The sequence below is a fragment of the Sardina pilchardus genome, chromosome 14 (genome assembly GCF_963854185.1).
Source record: "Sardina pilchardus chromosome 14, fSarPil1.1, whole genome shotgun sequence".
NCBI classification, from domain to species: domain Eukaryota; kingdom Metazoa; phylum Chordata; class Actinopteri; order Clupeiformes; family Clupeidae; genus Sardina; species Sardina pilchardus.
In genome coordinates this window covers 27839063-27846767 of record NC_085007.1, presented here as the reverse complement: position 1 = coordinate 27846767, position 7705 = coordinate 27839063, and positions in this window count along the sequence as shown.

Genomic DNA, 7705 nt, shown 5'->3' with positions numbered 1-7705 from the left:
AAAACTAAAGCCAATGTATTGAAAGTTTCTTGAACTAGCTTTCTTCAACAGCTCAGTTTTTCACAAAAAAATAACAGGCCCACCCGGCCTTTACTTATGCTGAAGGCAACCGAAGTACACGCCTGAACTTAAACTTTACAATTCATTCACCACCAAGATTATGATAAAGGTCTATTAACTGATACATACTAATCGTGTATCTCGGGAAATCTAAAGCTCCCCTTATTTTGCATGTTCTTACAATAATACAGCCCTACAAGATTTCATGCGTAACATACCCACTGAGAAGGATCGCCGGTCGGATCCTCTGTGTCCAGTCCCAAAATATCCTCCTTAATTTGCCGTTTACAACAATATCATTAAGAATTCATAAAGCCTTTCTCACTCCAGTGATGTCAGCACAACACAGCTAAAAAAAAGTAGTCAAGTGCTGGAAGGCAAAAACGCCTGATATTGGTTACTGTACTCCTGATGACAACATAGAGAAAGAACTGTTAAATAATGGCACCAGTGCCAAGACTGAAACGCGAAAGATGCTCCTTGGTTGCAGGAAAAACACACCGCCGAGAGACCTGAAGATGCAATGCTTGCTGATGCAAGACCGTGCTCACTGAGTTTGCTGGAGGGTTTTGAATATCAGACTGTATGCATCCGAGGGTGTATGCGGTCTGTGTCCCCCAGTAATTTTGAGAGAGCTGATGGTATCCTCAGCTTGTAGTTTACCGCCGGCTTTTCCTTCCGTTTTTGCGAAGGTAGCGGACTATTGGCTCCTTCTGAAAACAAATCCTCGTCAGTACTCCCTGTAGTACCTTCCTGGGTCCGCAGCAGTCCCACCTTCTCCCTACCTCAGCTACATTCCGCGCCTTTTCTACGGGGAGTCATACGTCACACCCCCTTTTTACTCGTTCATTGGTTAACTCAACGTCACCCAAGTTCTTATAATGGCATTGTGTCCAGAGTTTAACGATTTAAAGCTCACTCCTGCGCTGTAAGCTCAACACTATTGTCTTGCCTTTCTTATTTTAGGAAACTGTGTTCATTTTTAATTCTAGGCTTAATCATTTATTTGGCTCTTAGGTGGATAGATGTACATTTTGCACTTATCACAGGACTCAAATATTATTCATATCATTTGCGATTATTATTATGATTGATAGATAATTGTGCATTTTTCCACATTGTGGTTGACAGTTGCATTATCTGATTTAATGTAAATAGTTGGTACATGGTAGCCTATGTGTTTCCTATAATGTCACTCATTTTAGGTTTACAGTAAAAACACATTTTTAAAAGATACAGCCACTTCGTTGTTTGTTGCTTGTATATCCATCTAATCAGCTGGAAACGATGTCTGTGATTATTTACAATGCAGAGTACGTGCGCCTAAATACACTTCCTTTGGTGGATTTCCAAAAGCATTGTTTGATAAATCGATCTTTTCAGAGTGATGCTTTGTGAGCTAGAGCCGCGTTATAGCTCTTTAATGAACGCCTCATCTTGCCACAAAGACCTTCCACAGCATGGAGGCATGGATGCCTGCCACCAATCTTACTAACCCTAGTCTTGCGACATAAGCACAAAAATCTCACAACCTCCCGTCCCATTCAGCTTAAAGTGATAGCAAAATAGTTAATGGATAGCCTACATTCTCAAACAAAGCTATAATGGAATGAAACCATAGTGGACAATTATGCTTCTCTAAAATGTCACCAACTAATCGCAGGGGGCCTGCACATGCCTTTCGTTTAATGAAGCGCACTGAAGACAATTTCCGATTATACCCAGAGACAAAAATAATCAGAGTGTTGAATCGCATCAAAGAGCCGGACATTTGAAGGTAATCTCAGACAAGATGGAAAAAAACAATAACATGTTCAACTTTTCATGCATCCAAAAGATTTGTTACTTTAGTAAGATGTCCGATGGAGAATAGGGTAATGCCTTTCTCTCCACCGGGTAGTCCATCTCCAAATGGAGCAAGCGTTGCTTTGCCCTTGCACTCCCTACGCAATTGTTTGAAGAAACTTGTGTGAGCAGAATTAATGCAGCCGTTATTTTCAACCCGTTATCTGCGCTGGGAAATCCGCCCCTAACACATGGAAAGTGGCAGGTAAGGAACGTGACAGGTGAACAAATCACAGGTCTTCCGTCACCTCACTCACCTTTTAGCTACGTCATCCCCTCCTGCACCATCTGTTCCGAAGCCCCGACGGGCAGATTGGACACACAATGCGGGACCAGCTCCATCTCAACACCCGTGACTAAACTCCGACAAAGAAAAACAAGGCTACCGGCCGCGGGGGACCCAGATCTCCTGTCGGTGGACATAAGCACCAGCACGGGGCCGCGCACGGCACCGCTTGATTAATCCGTGTAATTAACGGCTATTGAGCGTGGAAATGCACATTTCTGCCACTGTGTCTCTTCATTTATCAAAAACACACAAGGCTATTTTAGGTCCGATATAATGCGTTTCCAAAAATGTTAATAATGAGGATGAGGCCAATGTTTTGCAGGGCCTGATATTTATTTTGACAAATCTTATATTCTCTCGTTCTCGTTCTCTCTCTCTCTCTCTCTCTCTCTCTCTCTCTCACACACACACACACACACACACACACACACACACACACACACACACACACAAACTTCACACAAACACACGCACGTTGTGTGCACACTTTGGCACACTCACACACGCGCGTACTCAAATACATACACACACACACACACACACACACACACACACACACACACACACACACACACAAGCATGGATGCACATGCACTCACAAGCATGCGCGCGCGCACACACACACACACACACAAACGCACACACACACACACACACACACACACACACACACACACACACATACACACACACACACACACACACACACACATACACACACATATATATACACACACACACACACACACACACACACACACACACACACACAGTATAGCCTTAACACTTTGTTTCACATTTGTTCATCTGTTTGAATAACAACACCAAAAATAAGTAATGTAAATATTACTATTATTATTAATAAAAAACAATAATGATGATAATAATAACAATAATAAACATGTAATAGAATAGTATTACCGTTGTTATTTTTTATTGTTATTATTATTAGTAGTAATATTGTTGTTGTTGTTATTGGTATTTGTCATCTCTTGTTCTTGGTGAACAAGCAGTGTATTGTTGTTGCTGTTGTTTAGTCAAGTAATTTAGGCCATATATGGGCAATGTGGTGGGCAATATAATTGTGCTTAGACCTACTGCCATCTTTACAATGCTTTATTCTTCCTAATTACGTTAATTGTCATTACTGGACATTTACTTTGCTGTTGCCCAAGCCTTGTGTCAGGGCGCAAATGTAGTGAAACGTAATCTGTCTTGATACCCATGCCAGTGTGTGTGTGTATGCAGGGTTTTCCTTCAGAGTGTTGCAACAGACAACCCCGACTCATGAGGCGAGTGGGAATGCGCCTTTGGAAGTGGAAGCCTGCTGCTGCGCTGCAGCCACAGTACAATGCACCATGGGGATGGCCAGCGTGAGATTCAGAAAGGCGCACAGAACAAACACACGCGCAATACTCAGTGCTCAACTGTGTAAATGTCCCCAAAGGAATTAGGGTGTTATTCTATTAATTGATATTTTTTCTATTAATGGATTGTCATTTTTCTTTTTCAAAATACTACATATTTTTGTAACGGTGAAACTGACAGAAAAGTATTGTTTGTAAACACATATGGTCATTTGCACCCCATGCACTTTTGATTAGACGCATATCCAGGATTCACTTGAAGTCAAATTCATGGTTTTATTTATTGTCGCCTAAATGCGACATGTCGTTGTCAAACAATATCATTCGATTTGTGTCAACCATATTTGCATATTCCAATCTCCTTTGTCAGAGCATGATTTGATGTAAAGCAGTTTATCCCTGAGTGGAATTTAGGTCATTTTATTTGCCCCACTGAAACTAGGGGTAATCATATATTTTAATGTGATTAGCCGTTTTGTTTCACTTTTACCGACCCTGGACCTTGAATTAGGTATAGTTGTCATAATAAAAACACAGCATGTATGTAGCTCATTCTATTGAAATAACATGATAATTTACCATAACTATACCCAAATGGTCTCAGAATGTATGCCTTACTCCCATTAGGGAGGACAATTTGCTTGTATGAATATACAGTAACATGCATGGTGCAAATTAGTCTACACACAATGGTTGCATGATAAAATACAAGCCTAGTTTAGTTTCTAAAGAATTTGTGTTAGATCTGCGTCACACTTGTCCATCGCCGAAGTAACAAAGAAAAAAAGCATATCAATAATTACCCTGTCGCAATGTCGGGCCAGTGCCCTAAGCTCGTTAACATTTTTGCTCCATGCGGACTCTATCCTTATTTATCAGCCGGCGCGCTTTTAAAGGGCCTTAATTAGATCTGTGATCTCAATAGGAAGTGGGTATTAACTTCATGACTACTTACAGTCAACATCAACCTCACGGAAATCTTGCATTTCAAAGAAAAAATGCAGTCGCAGATAAAAAATAATAAAAAAAAAGAAATAATAAAAAAAAGAATTGCTGTTTGCTTCCTGCTAATTTATTTGTCATGTTTTCATTTACAGACAGAGAGAGGGAAAGAAAGAACATTTCTACCATGAGGAGTAAAAATGTTTTCATAAAACGACTTGTCTGTGTGAATCCGAAGAGGATTGAACATGTGTTACCTTGAAAAATACCAATGCAGACACGAAATTCTATAGCAGCAATGTTCCAGCTCTTTTGCGATGGTAAATCATCCAATGTAGCCTACCCAACCTGTTAAAAAACAGTGTGAAGTCTTGGGTTACAGCTGTTTGTTCCTTTCAATGAACGGAGTCTTAATCAAAGTAAACTTATCAAAACACCACTAGCAAGCACAATATTTGCAGTTCGCAAGGGGAAAATCTTGTTTATATTCTAAGCGCAACGAAAATCCGTTATTGACGCCTCACATCTCTCTATTGGCAGAAAAGTCACGCTGCGTGAGGACTGCTGGGGTTTATTGGTTAGGTCAATATATTTCCATGCAATAGATACACTCATTGACAAATGCATATGTAACAACAGATGCTGTAGCCTTTTTGATGGTCCAGGAGAATATCAACCAGAGGCTTGCTATATTTTCAGCTAATGCAACTAGCGCGTCTTGATTAAATAATCCTCAATTCGAGGTCTGTCTGACTCGACATGAATTCAGCATGTGTATCTATTCAGTGCGCTGGTCACTGGCCTTTAAATCTGCTATAGGCTACATTCATTTTCAAGCTGATGCACTTTGGCATGCACAAGGTTGGCATCGGACAGCTATTAGGGAGACCAGCGGTTCCCACTCTCATTTGGACCGACAGTGCTTTGAAAGGCTGGCTGCTGAACGCGAGGCGGTTGCCAAAGATCACAGCGTGTATTCTCAAACTTACGGGTGTTGGATGTTGTTGCTTTCAAATATTGCACTTAATTTTATGAGAGGTCATTGTGATTGATTGTGTAATGTCACAGACAATTTTGCCCAGGGGTGTGGGAATAATGGTATGCGTAAATGTGACATTGTGATCTCTTTGAGCAACTTAATTGGGGTCTTGGAGTAATGCGGGCTAAATTTATGCGCTTGTCCTTCTTGGTATATGATGGTTTTAATTTTTCTATGGTTAAGGTTGACTTTTATGGAGGTAGAACTGAGTGAGAAGTTAAGAAAGAAAGACGCAGAGATCCCGCAATGCAACAAATTAAACCCTACCTGTGATCTGATTGCAAGCTAAAACACTGTAGATAATTTGATACTTTGAAAACAACAAATGTTTCTTCAATGAGAAAACTACCAGATAAACTATATACCCAGCCAATCACACCAAGCTATGTTCTAACAACTATTTCCCTAAAGTTACATATGAAGAACAAACTATTGAAATGAACATGCATAGAAAAGCCTTTTCACAGCATAAACAAGACTGGGCTTAACTTCCAAATCCGTATGCAAATAAAAACTCGTGTACCCTTAATTGAATAAATGCATATTTATCATCTACGTCCTCTGTCTGGCATAATGTTAGCTCATGCATTACACATTGAGTTTGGAGCTCCCCGCTCGCGTGTATGAAATATGATATTGTGCAGCTCAGTTAGGCAGTATTTAATCAGTTTAAATCTCATCGATCGTCATATTATTTGAAGTCGTGCTTACTATATGAAAGAAACAATACCTGTAAATTAACCTAAAGTAACGCACAAACTCTCTCATTTGTTGAGTGTTTAGGCTACTTTGTTGTCGTTAAAACATAAATAATTCCACAATTAGTTAACAGTTGACATCAAATCCATTTCGCTCGAGATATAGATTTTTTCATCTACATTCAGCATAACCTAGCACCTAGTCAGATCTCCGTTTAAGGAAATATTGCTATGGCAATGAGGATGTAGCCTAACATCTACCATCTACCTTTCTGCAGTTTTTGAATTTATTTATCTCCTGTGCTGTGATTATTATGACCCGACATTGAGAGCGCATGTAAGCCAAGCGCCCGCAGATACTGTCCAGTGATGTGTTGTCAACTATTGAGTCTTTCGCTCACATGTCAGACATTGAAATATTACTAGCGCATTTACTTGTACTTGGGTAGGGGATATCTCTAATGTTGTTTTTGGACACAACGTATCACTTTACTTCTTTTATAGTGTAGGTCTATTGGATATGCTGACTAAATGCAGGAGCATGCATTTCCAAAACAGTAAAAATAACTTCCAGCATGCATTTAGGCCTATCAACCATAAAAGGTTATATATCATTAATAACACAATTACATAATAGGCTACATGTTGTGACTAAACCTGGAAAGAGAAACATTGTCGTTTAAAAAAAAAAAAAATGAATGAATGTAATGGCTAATACGGCAAAGGACACAAACAAAAGACTAAACAATCTCTTTCTCTGTGGAAGGGAGGGGGACGCGCGGTCTCAAATGAGCGAGCGAGAGAGAGAGAGAGAGAGAGAGGGAGAGAGAGAGAGCGCGCATTGCTTTAGGTCTGCAGATAAGAAACACCTCTAACAGGGATTAGACTGGATGAATACTGGCCTGCATAGCCGTCTGCATTGCCTATCCCGTGCAAAGTTTTGACCACAGTGATTAGTGAAGTAATCTCGCCATTAAATAGGCTAGCCTGCTGCCAAAATGCATGCTCTTGACTGTACCCTATCCACTCCCAAGTAAAATGCTGTAAATTACTGCAAATAAGTGCTACCCTGTAATTAAAATGCAGCAGTAAAACCTCAGTCTAGCAGGCTGTTATTTGTGTGATGATATTTAGGCATAATCCCAATTAATCAATTTGTGAGATCTGGTCTTTCATCACAAGACCATACCTTCTCACATCTATTGTGCTGAAGCTCACAAAGACGTTTTGCCAAACAGTCACTAGAGTCGCGAGATATACAAGCAAGAAGGCAAAAGTCCCATTAAGGTTAAATCAAAATGCAACCCTTCTCCAGGCACATATTGTGGAGCAGTATGGGAAAGGGGAGGAGCTATTCAATTCTAAAACGCATTTGCTGTTCTCAGCATAAGAAAATTATTTGATTGTGCATGTAAATGGACAACTCACTGCTGGCACAGTTCTGGCTATCCAGAAAAAATGCTGA